Source organism: Stegostoma tigrinum, chromosome 43 (assembly GCF_030684315.1).
Source record: "Stegostoma tigrinum isolate sSteTig4 chromosome 43, sSteTig4.hap1, whole genome shotgun sequence".
NCBI lineage: Eukaryota > Metazoa > Chordata > Chondrichthyes > Orectolobiformes > Stegostomatidae > Stegostoma > Stegostoma tigrinum.
Genome location: NC_081396.1, coordinates 3,533,395 through 3,548,954, shown reverse-complemented (window position 1 = coordinate 3,548,954; position 15,560 = coordinate 3,533,395).

Here is a 15,560-nt window from a genome sequence, read left to right as displayed (position 1 = left end):
TTCAGTAGAATGACCCCGAGGATGTGGGGAGTGTCCTGTGAGTGAACGTTGAGTATTTCAGGGCCTGTTCTCAACAGAATGTAGAATATTGAATGTTGACATACTGAAAGATGTATTTCGTTATGTTCAGGAGCTTTATTGTTTTAGAAATGCTATTTCCTTTTGTGAAAGAGTTTAGGAGCAAAGGGTATGGTTTTTGAAATAGAGGTCACAAATTTCATGCAGTTGACAATTTCTTCTCCCAAAATATCGTGATTCTGCGGGATTCTTTACCGTAGAAGAAATTTGTGGTTGGTTTGTTATGTATTTTCAAGGGCGAAAAGGACAGATTTTGAATCGGTAATGGAATCAATGCACGTGAGGTCGAGGCTGAAGTGTGGAGGTGAGGATTAAATTTTCAACCATGATGTCATTGAATGGAAGAAAAATCTCCACCGGAAGAATACTTACTTCTGGTTCCAATTCTTCTGGCATTAAAAATGACATTTGCTCTAAGTTGGCCAGTGAGAATTATGATAATCCTTTTTCATATTTACCCTGAGTTTCATGTTTTACAAGAACAAACGAGGCTCTTCACGTTCACTTCCTCTTGAAAAATAAACTCCTCCTAACATCATCCATTGGTCTTCCCTCTCCCACTTTGGTGAGATTGCATCCTTTCTCGAATGTAACAACTAAACCTATATACCTTTACTGTTGTTGAATATTCGTCAAACAAAGCAAAACTAAGAGATAAGGTTAAAGGCAGATCAAAATCGCATAAACTAACCTATGTCACACACTATTGGCCTTTAGGCATGAAATGTACACATGTTACACATATCATATATCATGTGGCTCTACAAACACAAGACAGAACTCTGCAATGTAAACGTTTGATGCGGGAATTTGTCCCTGTTGTTTCCGGTATGAAACATGGCGAAACCAGGAAACAATGGCAGGAGTTAAAGAAGTCTTTACATTGTTGCATCAGATGCTGGTAGTGATTGCACGGTCACAGTATGTTGAGAAGAAATATTCCTCTATTTTATTCATATTAACACAATCAAGTCAAATATAATCTGACTTAGATGCAGAGTCGAATTGCTTTCAACATTCCCTTTAACGCAAACACTCCTCGGGCATGTACACCACATTCTCGACAAGGAGTAAATACCCAATTCACTTTAATTTTCAACATTCCATGAGATATGCAGGAAAGATTAATAATAGATTAACCGTGCATTGCACTGAGCCATCAAGCATTCTTCAGCTATTAGAAATACTGATGAGACACAATGAAAAGCCATTTCAACACTATCACCGTAAAGCCTCACCTTCTCACCACATGACAGATTAGATCCTGTTTAAAGGCCACTCCATCCGTTCCTGTTAAGCAATTCAAGATTGCTGGATACACAAAGACAGATTTTCGAGAAAACCTTCCTCAAGAGACTCGAATATCGACGCATTACTTGGACTGAGAGGATATGTTAGTTGTACATCAACTTCATGTTATGGAGGAAAATATTTTCCGATGGTGGATCAGCAAAACACGTCGTTACACAACAAAGAATGGAGGCGAGAAAATCGGATGAGAAGTGCGAAAGAGAGAGATACAAAGGCAGAGACAGAAGTATTGGCTGTGCCAATGTATCTTGCAATTCGAGATGCATGTTTTGGTTGACGGTGAAAACTGATATTACTTTGATTGTATACTCATAAAACAATGTGTGCTCAAGCACATTCACGTCAATTCATATTCAAAGAGTGTGCTGTGTTTGTGGGAAAGGATAAATTGTGTTTTTGTTGCTGTATAATCTATTCTGAGAGTTCTATTTCTGCATTTATTTACATAAACGCTTCAGCAGCTACAAAGAACTGCTGATGGAGACAAATGCAGTTGATCGAAGTTATTTATCGGCAAGTTTCAAATCGAAACAAGTTCATTTTAAGAATGTTGACAGTGAGCAGAAATGAATGCAATTTTCTTGACAATGAAATGCATCAAATGCCATTTATTTCCAAACAGTCGGCTCGAATTGTATCAGTTTAATTTAAGTTAGGAATTCAGTCATGAATATTTTGAAGCCACACTTAAGTAAACGCTTCTTGTGCAATTGGATTTACTTTGAACATTCAGTTCATTACAGTTTAATCCGTTTTGACCAAAACATATCCAAGAACTCAACATAGCTCAAAGTTCGTGTCAGAGTTTCCATTAAAAATGCTTGAAAGGACATTAGGACCTTCCACAGCAATTTAAATTAATTGATATTTTTATAGAGTTTTAGTCACGTTCATATTTTATTTTATTAAATTATGGAATGTCGACATTGCTGTCTCGGCAATAATGCGTCATTATCCCAAGTCACCCATTCTGGAGTTTGCCACTGCCCCTCCAGAAAGCAGGCAATCACTTTACTGTGCGTCTGGAGTGACATGAAGGCCAGACCAAGTAATGCCTACAGATTTCCTTGGTAATGGACATGGTCAAAGAGGCTATTTTTGTATTTTCGAATGACACTGGTTACATTGTTTCCATTAGACTTAAATTTTTTTCTCATTTCAGGCTTTCCTTTCATTCACGTTACACGTATAATTGTACTTCTACTCCGAAAAATAAACCAGAAAGAGCTGTGAAAGCAATAAATCAGTTGGAAAAGCCCACAGGTCTGGAAGCATCTGTGATAAAAGAAAAGTAGACTTAACATTTTCAGACGGGTGGCCCTTGTGCAGAACTGACAACTGGTTGCTGACACAGAACATGGAACAATACAGCACAGAAGAGGCCATTCGAACAGAAGAAGTGTCCGCACAGACACTCAACTGTTTAGTGAGAGGTTTCAGGCCCCGAGAGAGCTTCGTCAAGTGGACAACCAATGACAAGCCCGTTAATCCGACTAACAATATGAACACCGAGGTGACGACAGAGAGCGATAACACCTCCTTCTTCTTCTACATCCTATTATCCATTGCTGCGGAGGAGTGTGCCAGCGGTGCTTCTAACTCCTGTGTGGTGGGACATGAAGTGATCCCATTGAAGATCATCAACAGAACAGTTGATAAATCAAGCGGGAAACCGAGTTTTGTGAATATTTCGCTTGCACTGATGGACACCATAAATTCATGCCAATGAAAGTCTCAAGGATCCACATAAGAATTCAATAAAAATAACAAACTGTTTTCTTTCCTCCAATTGTTCTGTAAATAGACAACCGTTTAATTGATTGATTGATTTCCCACGTTTTATAATATTCTGTCCCTCTAGCTAATGTCGACAATTAGCAGTTCCAGTACTTTAGCCTGCGCAGTTCATGCTCCCTGCTTAAATTGGTCCTTTTCAGTGACAGACTGATGCTCATTCATTGCAGGATTCTAGAAATTACCTTCTGCAACTTAAATCACACTGCGACGAAATTTTGCAATGCCCATTTCATCACAAATGAACAGCACCAATTATGATCTTTGTTTTGATGAGTCCTCAATGAGACATATCTGTAAATTTCATGCCAGCGTTAAACTGCCACACTGCATTAACTGGCAATATCAACTTCAGAGACTTTTAACATTATTTTTTATTGGAACACACTGACAAGTTAGCATTGACTTGGACACTTATTTTATAGGATTCAGAATGACTTGAATTTTTCTGTTTTATCTTGGGGCGTCCAGTGATCTTGCAGCAGCGCACCACTTGACAGAATGTATCTTCAATTCCACACCAATGATAACAAAAAGAAATTTTGTTCTTGTCAAGCAGACGGAGAAATGAATACAATTAACGAGCTCTCAGCTAACTCCACTCTCCAAGTTTTCACGTTGTACACCCTCTGTTATGTGATTTTGTTCCGAACAGGAACAGTCAGTTTCTTCCTGACTGAACAATGAGTTAATTTTTCCATGCCACATACTTCCTTTGAAGTATGTTGGACATGCTTGTTCCATTAATCATCTGTTAACATTGATTCCGCATCATACAAAACCAAATAAGCATTAGTGTAGCTATTTTACACAGACTTGACTAAAATTCCTTGAACCCGTGGTATCAGTTCTGCTGTACAAACACCGGATGTCATCTTCTTTCACTTACCTTGGACATATTTTATATCCAACATACACAGAAATGTTGCTTCACATCTCTGGAGTCGTGGAAATTTGATCTCAGGTCTTCCATCACAGAGACAGAAATTCTGCCTTTGCATCAAGCGTCAATCACAAAGTGCTTATCTTTAATTCAGACGAGAAATGTTTCCGATACCATCAGGATCAGAAATAGTCATTGCAAATCAATTAAAATTGCAAAATAATGAAAAATAAAACACAGCCTGTGTTAGAGCAGAAAGAAACACAGATACAGACAGTCACAACTGCTCTAAAGACACACATCCACAAGCTTTCGCCTAAAGGGACATACATATGTGCAAATATAAATGCACATACAGATAAGCTGTCACATATGCATACATGCAGAGAGGAATATTTGCATATGATCTATGAGCTGTCACATAGACTCTCACAAAAACATCCAGTGCATGGAAAGAAACACACCCAAACAAAAAATGGTAACTCCACATGAACTTGAAATCATAGACACATTTCAGCACACAAATGTTCATGAATCCATATCCTTTCATATATTCATACGTACAGACATGCAATTATAAACAGATATAAATATCCGAGCCATATCCTCCCACAGGTTCACTCACACGCACATATATAAGATCACAGAGATAAATTTAATCTCATTATTACCTCACTTGAAGAAATATAGTCATATGAACAAAGAGGCAGCTTAGTGGCATCTTTTAAACCATAAATGATCAGCGCATAAACACGGACACTTTTAAACACAATTAATGAGTCTCACGTGCAGACACAGAAGTGCATATTTCAACACACAGTCGGGTATTTGCAACAAAAGGGGAATGGCTCAACATCAGTAAACATTCAGATGCAACAGCACAAGAAATCCTATCAGAAGATGGTTTAGGATGCATTCCCAAGGAAACCATATCATCACTTAAATATACTCATCAAGCAAAACATGAAGGTACATAAAAAACTAACATATTGATGGAGTGCAAACATGAAAATAATTTCAGTCTGGTAGAATCTGAAATCGATACATTAACACACATTTTCCGGAGCACGACGTAAAAGAAAAAAACACAAAGTCATGAAAAAATAAAGATAGGTATCACCAAATGAAGTGACGTGTCAAAAAAAATGATTTTGACACATTGTGAAATGAACACAATTTACCTCCACAAGCACAAAGATGTGAATGATCATACCAGCAACAAGGCAACAGGAATATGTTCAGTCATGCATAAGCTTCAATGTGGATAAGTGCGAAGCAAGAGAACCTGATAACCGTATAACCAAACAATAAAGAAAAAAAAATGCACAGTAAGTGACAGACTGAAATAAAATTAGGGAAAGTTCACAGTGAAAAAAAATCTTGCTCTGGATCTAAGTTTTGCTTCTGATTTTTCAAGCAATTGAACGCATATAAATAAAGAAGATGAATAATCACATTTGAAATCATCTTCAGTGATGGCCACAATTTTCAACGTAACAGCTGTAAAAGCCTGTATTGAAAATATAATGAGAGAATTAATATCATCTTTCCCAATCAGTATGTCCGGAATGATAACAATAATTATGTTCTCCCAGAACAGTTTAAATGAAGAAATGTGTCAAAATGTTGAGACATGGAAAACAAAGGAAGAACGTGTGCAATTAGTGTTAACAAGTTATTGCTGAGAGTAACTAACACAATAATAGATAGAGATCAAGTAACACATTTGAGAACAACCTGACGGTTTGAAGAATGTGTTATGGTCCCTGATTACATTATTTAGATAAAGATACATCGGATTGGATAAATGAACATTCTAATTCCGTTATCTTGGCTTTAATTTCATAGATTTGAAAGATCATAATTGGATTGAAGACTTTGAGGATGATAACATCTTCTGCTTCTACATTCATCACCTTTTTCTTCCTGACCATTTTCTCTCGTGCTGCTGTCACGCTGGTGCAGGTGAGAAGAATGAAATCTTTCACACATCACCAGGCCATTGTGGCTCGTGAAATCTTGATGTGTGTCATTGAATTAAAATTAAAACCTGTATGTTCTGATCATAAACATCTAAATCATTACGTAAACATTCTTTTTTCAGGTCAAGTGAATGAATTTGTGACCCCAAGGAAATTCCTTGAATAAATTTTACGTTTATCGAGGCCATTGAATTCAAAATGTACAATCGCTCCTGCTGTCGACACTAGCAGTGAGGAAAAAAAAAATAGTTTATGTGAGTAACTGAGAAAATATTCCATGGGTTTTCCAAATAACCTTGTTTCATATTGTCGAAATAGCTATTTTTTTCAAGAATTTGTAGGTTTCCAGTTGTTTGAAGTCAACTTGTGCTTTTTTTTCTTGTTATTCTTGTTCCGAATTGATGTCTGTCCTTTATGTTGACCCCGTGTTTTCTTCTTCTGGTTACTGAGCTCAGAGGTCATGCATTATCAACTCAATGTGGCATCGGGTAATTATGTTATTCTTTGGTGATTTTAACAGCAACGTTTCGATAAAAATGCTGTCTGAAACGGTAAAGAAATGTGGAATGAATATGTATGAAACTTGAAATTGTTTAATTCTTACTTCAAGGGCCAACAGTAATGATATATTTTCCCAAGTTTGTCCGCCTAGATCCGATTCAGGTCAAATGCTACACACTTATGTCAGATTTCGTTTCATGAATTCATTTCAGTTAATGCTTCTCTAACTTGTGGCCCATTAATGTAAACTCATCTTTCACTCGATATGTCTGATAGGATAATCTGCAGGCAGAATGAAAGTGCAAGGAGGCCATCAATGTTTCCTCTGATACACAAAAGGTCACAGCCTTTATAAAAACATCACGACCATTGTTTGACAAGAAAGCTGCTAAGGACACACAATGGAGTTACAAGTTCGCTCGATTCTGTCTTAAACCACAATGCATCCAACGTCGGTAGACCATGAGTTCCCAATGAATAAATTTCGACCAAACATGTCCAATTAAATGTTAATCAGCCACAAGTATCACATTCACTCAAGAATACAGATACATTGAGACACATGGGGCACAAGATATAATTCAGCGTCAAAAAAAGGAAGCGTTCTCAGATTCTGGAAACTGCCTGTTCTATATGCACTGAACCTTTCTACACTCGATATATTTTACTTACGCAGCAGCTACGCATGTAATACAAATTTCTTATGAAACCGGCTGTTTCAAAACACCAAACAATGAAGATTTTCTTCTGCTAGATCTGATGTCATGGTCTGGCTGGAGCACTAAAAGCTAGATAATTATTTCCGGTATTTTCGTAATTTTCTCAAATTACCATTTAATCCTTAAAATTGAACCTTATATCATGACAAGAGATTAATGATCAACTTTAATACATACAACCATTACACACATGCAAATTCAAAAAAGAGAAATTGCTCTTTGAATTAAATTGGGTACACAGAGAGACTCTTCCAAACTAATCGAGCAAAAGTCACATACTTCCACCACCGCTGGAATTTTTAAACGTGCGAAGTGTAGAAAAGATGTACACAAGCAGGTTTACAGTGAGGAAACCGAAACGACAAAGGCATTGATCGGAAACAAAGCATTAAGTAGAAACTGACAATAGAAGCTGTGCTGCTAAATGTGGGAGATGCTCGAACAGATTTGTTTGGTTACTTTTTTTCACAGACACCTACATCGTTGCTGATAAATCACAAATATTGTTTTAAACCATCTCACCAGGCTACAATACCTTTGAGTGCTGCGCATAATCCCGAGTTCACAGCGGAGTTTGCAGTAGGTTTAACTCTCTGAAACAGTCACTGCATTAAAATAAGCTTCACTTTATCTAATTTTGAGTTGTTCTAATTGCCAGTTATATTTGACAATCGTCTGAATGTTTACAATCCTTCTTCAATAGAAGCAGCTTCTCCCTGTACAACTCTACTAAAACGCAGTGGCATTTTATGGAATTCAACCAAATTGAAAATTGTTGTTAAACAGTGGAGGATCGGCCAGCCTTCGCAAAGCTCATCATCCCGGAAACAGCGCTTTAGCACGGTGATTTTGTATTGCCTCTGTTTCATGACTTTCCTTTCTTTCAAAAAAAAAGGTCTGAAAGTGGACGCGGTTTTCCAGGTGAGATCAGAGACTTCATTCTAAATTTCATTTTAACATATTTCGGTGTTTGTGTTGCCTCCAGCAGTAATTTTAAAAAATCACATTTTTTGTTGTTTACATGCCATGGTACATTGTCTGATTTTTGAGCATACTCAGGGAGGACCCTCAGCAGATTGGATGACTGAGCGAATCTCTTTCACATGCTGAGCAGGTGAATGGCCTCTCTCCAGTGCCAATTCGCTGCTAAGTAATGAATTCACATGACCGCCTGGACCTCCTTCCACAGACAGTGCAGCAGAATGGCTAATCTTGAATGTGAGAACACACATATGACAGCAGGATGCTGGCTTTAATAAATTCCTTCCCACACACAGAGCAAGTAAATGACTTCATCTTCATTTCACTGTGTGAATATCCCAGAAAAGAATGACAATCGAATTCTTGACTGTGCCCACAGATCCATGGATATGGTGTGGTGCTGGTCTCCTTATGTCTGTGGTCAACCTTTAGTAACCTGGATGGATAATTAAATACTCTCCCATAATCATTACATTACCACAGTTTCTTCATTTTGCTGGTTTCCAGGTGTCCCTGCAGTTTGGATGATCAGATGAAGCCTCATTTACCATCAGAACACTTAGTTTCTTGTGAATGTGAACAGCATAAGTTTTTTTTTAAAATATTGCCAATTAAAACTGTTTCCACATACAGTGAGGTCGAAACCTCACATTCAATTGTGTGTGTACGTCACAGAATTTGCTGATTTTTGAACAGTTTTCGCACAGACAGAACGAACAAATATTAGTTGTATCATATATAAAGAGCAATGACATTCAGGCCCAGATAACTCAGGAGACGGTCAAAGTTTGATGCATTCTTTGGTTTGCGTTTCCATCTAAAGCTTGCACCACTCGATGAAAGGATTTTACAAAAGACGACAATATAATGACAGGATCAAAAAAGACGACTAATGAGACAATGCTAGTTTTTATGGGTTGAGATACAAATCCATTCCCATTATTTCCTTCCTCAAATCTCAGTGTTCTCCAATCCTATTCCATGTTTGGGTTCATTTCTCCAGCTTGTCGACGATCTGAAAAGTAAACCAATGAGCAAAGGATTTTCACACCAGGTGACTGACATCTTGCATGCTTCATCTCCATCCCCAACAATTGACAGATTCGTTTGGGTTAATTTATATACGATGATTGGTTTTGTTTTTGTTAATCCTGGATGCCACTCTCACTCCCTTTTCATGTTTTTAGGGATCATAGTCTAAACTCAGAGTCAGCTGTCTCAGAGTGAATTTAGCAAACTCTCAATGACGCAAAAGACTGACACAAAATAGGAATTCTGCCACAGAAATGGCATTTGATGGTGTTCTCACTACGATAGCCGCCAGTAAGGCCGGCGGGGTACAGTCGCAACGTGAGACGCTCTTATTCGAGGCCTCAGACCTCACCCAGGAAATTCCGGCCCTGCTCTCTTTGACAAACTCTACCCCAGGAGGAAGTAGCATATTGACAATCAGGCCTGGCCACCTCCCCGAGGTGTTACTGAAACTTCTCATTCAACTGATAGCCTCAATCCTCCCTCACATTTGGAGGCTTTACTACCATTCTGCTGCGCATGCTCCTCGTCAGTGTGGACCTTGGGTGATTGATATCATCCCTGTGCCAAGAGAAAGACCTGAGTGGGATGAGTGCTAAGAGCCAGAAGCTGTTTTTCCAACTATTGGGGTGCATGAGCCCATGTATCCCTCATTGATTGAAATTCCCCTTCATTTGGAAACCGAATTTGCCTGACAGTCTCGGAGAAAATTGGATCTTTCTATTGGTGACCTTAAAAAGATGAATGCCTGTGGGGATGAAGCAAGTATTTCAACATCTGGTCCTGAAATGCGGTAACATCGTGAAAGAATTGACAACGAATTGGAGTACTGGCTGTTAGAAATAAGCACATAGACGGCAGTGTTATCATTCCAACAAAATTCAAAAAAAGGCCGAAATAGAAATTGATTCGGATCTCAGGGGGCCTGACAGCATCTTTGGAAATTCAACAGCCTCAATATTTCCGGTACAGTGATGCTTCTTCAGAGCCAAATGCACCTGGAAGCAGAGATCTGTAAGCAAAGGAAACGGGAATGTCGGGTAGCCATGGATGGTTGCATTTAGTAAGATGGAGACAGATTGAGATGGATCTACATAAAACGCTAGTGCGGCCTCATTTGGAATATTGCACGCAGTTCTGGTCGCCCCATTACAGGAAGGATGTGGAAGCATTGGAAAAGGTGCAGAGGAGATTTACCAGGATGTTGCCTGGTCTGGAGTGAGAGAACTATGAAGAAAGACTGAGGGATTTGGGTCTGTTCTCATTGGAGAGAAGAAGTCTAAGGGGGATTTAATTGAGACATATAAGATGAACAGAGGATCAGATAGGGTGGACAGTGAGAGTCTTTTTTCGACGATGATGACGTCAGCTTGTACGAGGGGGCATAGCTACAAATTCAGGGGTGATAGATATCAGACAGATGTCAGAGGCAGATTATTTACTCTGAGCATGGTAAGGGCTTGGAACGTCCTGCCTGCAATTGTAGTTAACTCAGCCACATTAGGGGCATTTAAACAGTCCTTGGATAAGCAAATGGATGATGATGGGATAGTTTAAGTAGGATGTGCTTCGATTAATTTGCCGGTCAGCGCAATATCGAGGGCCGAAGGGCCTGTTCTGTGCTGTATTGTTCTGTGTTCGATGTTCTATGTTCTGTGAACTCAAAGAGAACAGCAGCTGGGTAGACAAACATTGTGCGTATTGGTGAGCTGGGGAGCAAGAAAAACTGATAATAGGGACCATTTATTGATAGGTTTGTTTTCGGAGACCTTGACGTACTTGATGCAATAACAAGACACTGACCTGTTTAGAAAAAAACACAAATCCAGTATTAGGAAGCAAGTACAATCTGTGGAGGATCACTGCACTCAACCTGGCACAGAGTGCAGAGTCTCAGAAGCGATTGTCCCTGAGTAGTGGACAGTCCCCATTTTTTATACCTTATCGAGTGCATACCAGACAAAGCAAATTTACATCTCACAATGGCATGTTGCATGAAACAATCTCTACATCGGGCAATGACATGATACACAAACAATTACAACATGAAAAACATGCAGACAGCAGGATGCAGTATCGATCATTCGTGAAGTGACTGCGAGGAGCAGGAGACGATTTCAAGTAGCTGAAGTGAAAGAATGTAACTTCAAGACGCCAAAGTGTCTGGCTTGAAAAAAAAGTATTCAGTGCCCTGGCCCATTTAGCAGAAACAGAAATTACATTCTTTACAGGATTTCAGAAGTCTCACACGTTTACAAACACTACACACCTCACCTTATTTGAGACAGTTTCCACATACCCCTGCGCAGGAAGATAAAGTCTGGCAAAGTTTTTACATAATTCTATTTAGGCGGGAAGCTTAAGGTAGTGTCTTTCCACCTATGTGTAGGAAGATTGGAATTTACAAAGTTTTACACCTAATTCTAGTTCGGCAGGAGGTTTGAAGGCATTGTCCACATACTTCTGGGTAAGCAGGTAAAGAGCATTTACTTCTCTAGAATGTGGAAATCAATGGGATGTTGTCCCAACAACATCTCATTCCCTCCGTTTATTATTTCATGTTAACTTATGTCAGGGACAAGAAGGGAGCTGCTGATCTGGCAAACGCATGCCTGAATCAAGATTTCAGGCACACAATAAACACACAGCAAACGCTATGACAACTTGTAGAATAACTAGCTCATGTAGCAGGTATGAGACCCAAGAACCGCCCATAAACCATGCTAAAGAGCCACCCTGCCCCGGTCAGGGCCCCTCTCTGTACTGTTCCAAGTGCCATTGTATGGCTTGCATATCCTGGGTAATAATATAGGACTCATCTGTAACTTGATCATGGACTTGTTCTCTATGATAATACATTCTCCACCTTGCTGAGCCAGTTGATGGTCCATTGCATACCGGGTTGACTGAGCATAGAGATGAAGTTTGGCAAATTCTCGGTTGACTGCCTCCAATGCTTTCATTGTGCAGTTTCCCAGGGTGGTGAGTCTACATATAAGGTAATTTCGGTTTACTTACGGACTCCACCGCGGGGATCCTCCCAAGCTAACAGTTCCAAGGAAGCCATAACACAAGGAAGAGCCCAAGGCAATTGGATCCTGCCATGCATCGCAAAACTACTGGCTCAGGAAGCGTGTGGCAATTCGCCATTGAATCCACGCTCATTGGGGACAAGAGACCATGATGCGCCCAATGGCCCCAACAGCAAACAGCACCAGCAAAATTTTAGTGGCAATCGTGAAGGTCTCATTAAGAAGGAAAACGAATCCCTTCTTAGCCTGGTAGCAGGTAACATGTTGTCTGATTCCCGTGCAGTTGGACGTGTGTTCTGTGAAACAGATTGTTTGCTGGACATGCACTGTCAGAATAATCCTCATTCAAATGGTTAATTGCAAGGGGAAGAGGGAATCTGTCGTTTGCAGTTACTGAGGTGGATCCAGTGATTCTGTCTTTTAACTTTCGAGCTGTTGGAGTTTAAAGAATGGCCCGTTCCACCTCCGCCCAAGATTTGGGTGATCCCAATCTCGGACAAGTACGAAATCTCCAATCTGTCGTCATGAAGAGCGATTCTAGTGCTTCAGGTCTTGGTCTAGTGCCTGCAACGGTGTTCCAAAGGTACACTTCACCAGTGAATGGAGAAACTTTGGAGGCGATGTTGGCTGCAGGAAATACCTTTGCATTTCTTCTCCCACAACATTCAAGTCAATTTGGGTGGGTGGGCTGGTATTGGCATCCCAGGGTGTTTTGCTGGGTCAGCCATAGGCGATTTCTGTTGCTGCGAGTCCAGTCGTAGAATAGGGTGTTATTCGCGTGTGGTACAAAGCTAGCGGCAAAACCTTTAACTAGCTAAGGCCAGTCTCGAATATCAACTTGGTCAATTTCGCTTTGATCGTTCCATTCTCTTTTTCCACTATCCCTGACACTGAGGGGTGGTATGAACGTTGAAATTGCTGCTGGATGCATAAAGTATCACACAGCTCCTTATTAATCTTTCCTACAAAGTGATGCCATTGACAGAAATAATTTGTCGAGTCACTCCTAACCTTGGCATTATTTCAATTAATAATAACTTCACTACTGTTGAGGCTTTGTTATGCGTCAGTGTGAAAGCCTCTCTCCACCTACTGAATGAATCTGCAATGACAAGACAATACTTACAACTAATTACACGAGGTAATTCAATCAAATCCAGTTAAATGCATTCAAACGGTCCACCTGATTTTTTTTCCTGGTGAGCACGTCTCCACCAGGCCAAAATTGTTTTACTTGCATGTGAGAAATGATGCTCTTTGAGACTGGGGCGGGAGGGCGGGTGCCTCAGCCAGTCGGATGTGCCACAAGGTACGGAGCATAATACCACTCATTGCCTCTTTGCCAACGTAGGTGTCAGAATGCAGACAGTCAACAAGCATTGGTAACAAAGCAACAGGTATACACACTTGGCCGACGAGGGTAATCCAAAGGCCTGACGATGCAGAATACGAACATCCATGCACCGTCCGAATGTCCTTTTCAGAAGCAGGGGCATCGCCCTGTAGGTGCTGAACAGTGACTATTTCTGGTATGCCCATCTAGTCCGAATGAGGCATTGGATTTCCCACCTGCTTGTTCGTACATGGCACAATAAAGGTTTGATCTGCAGTTGCCTGTTTGGCCGCCTGATCAGCCCGAGATTTGCCCTGAGTAACTATGGATTCGTCGGAGGCATGGACAGCACATTTGATAATAACCACTTGGTTAGTGAAGAGGATTGTCTGGAGAGGGTTTTTAACAAACGAGGAATGTTGGAAGGGTGAACCTGAAGATGTTAAAAACCCATACTGACACCATAACTGGCCAAAGTTGTAGGTGACTCTGAAGGTATACGGAGAGTTGGTGTAAATATTCGCTGACTTCCCTGTTGCTAGAATGCAAGCACAGTCAGGATAAAATGTTCTGCTTTCTGAGTGGAAACTGGGGGCTCAAACACCATTGATTCTAATCTGAGGCAACATCGACAATTGGATATCGAGAGTGTTACCCAAAGGGAACTTGGAGGAACTGCCATCAACAAACAGGATAACATCCGGAGAAGGGACCGTGACATCAATCAGGTACAGGCGCAGAAATGTTAGAAATTGGTTCCTTCGTAAGCAGTCATGCAGGTGTGCTAAAAACTCGTCGGAGTTTGGTGCTCAAAAACGTGGTTGGGTTATTTATGAAGCAGAAAGAGAATGTCAAGAGCGGATTGTTAAGGAGTGCGACTTCGTAGCATCTAAAATGTGCCTGGGTAAGGTGTTGAGTCTGGTGGGAGGAGAGGATGACGTCAATGGCATGTGAGTTTTCGGCAGTAAGTGTCTTGTGGACAGTAACTTTAGAGGCTGCAGTGACTGAAGAATAAATTGCAAGAAGAATCTTGGAACAAAGGTGTAAGCCCATGTGCGACAGAGTCCAGGCAGGTAGAGTCGTCGTTGGCCGGTTGTTTGCTCATGCCACGAGTCTGTGTCAATAGCCCAGTGGTGCACCCAGACACAACATTAACATATAGCCGGAAAGGTCTGTCATGTAAAGGTCTTCCCAAAGCCGGGGAAGCTGCAAGGTCTGCTTTTAAGTCTGCAAAGGCTGACTGTTGTTTGTCAGAGAGGTGAAGGTTTTTTGGGTTTTTACAAGAAGCTAAAGGGGTCGGTAGTTTTTTTTTAAAGCAAAGGGACATTAGGGAGCCACTGTCAACAATAATTTACCAAGCCGAAAAAGGCCCTTACTTGTTTTGGGGTTATGGGCGTGGTTCATCTGAATAAGAGCAATGCGCTGAGGGGTCAGCGTTTGTTCCCAGGCGCTGAGCAGAATTCCTGGGAACGGCCCCTGCTGTTCATTACACGTAACCTTCACAGTGGTCATAAGATATGCCCAAGATTGAAGAGCGTTCAAAAGGCTGTTTGTATCCAAAACATTATTGGATTATGATGGGCTTGCTAAGAGCAAATCGTGAGCATATTGGATAACAGTGGAGCCATCCAAGAGTCGGAGATCTTGGAGCTGGCGACGCCAGACCTGGGAAACTAGGGCAGGCGAGTGAATGAACATTTGGGAGAGACAAGTCCAGGTCTCCTGCTGTCCTTTAAAGGAAAAGACAAACCGATATTGAGACCCCTGATGCAAGGGAATCATGAAAAATGCATGTTGCAAGTCCAAAACGGTGATGACACACGCATCTAAGCGGATGTTGCTAAGCATAGTGGCAGGATTCGGGGCAAACGGATGTCAGGGTCGCACTAACTTATTTATTTGTCTAAGGTCCTG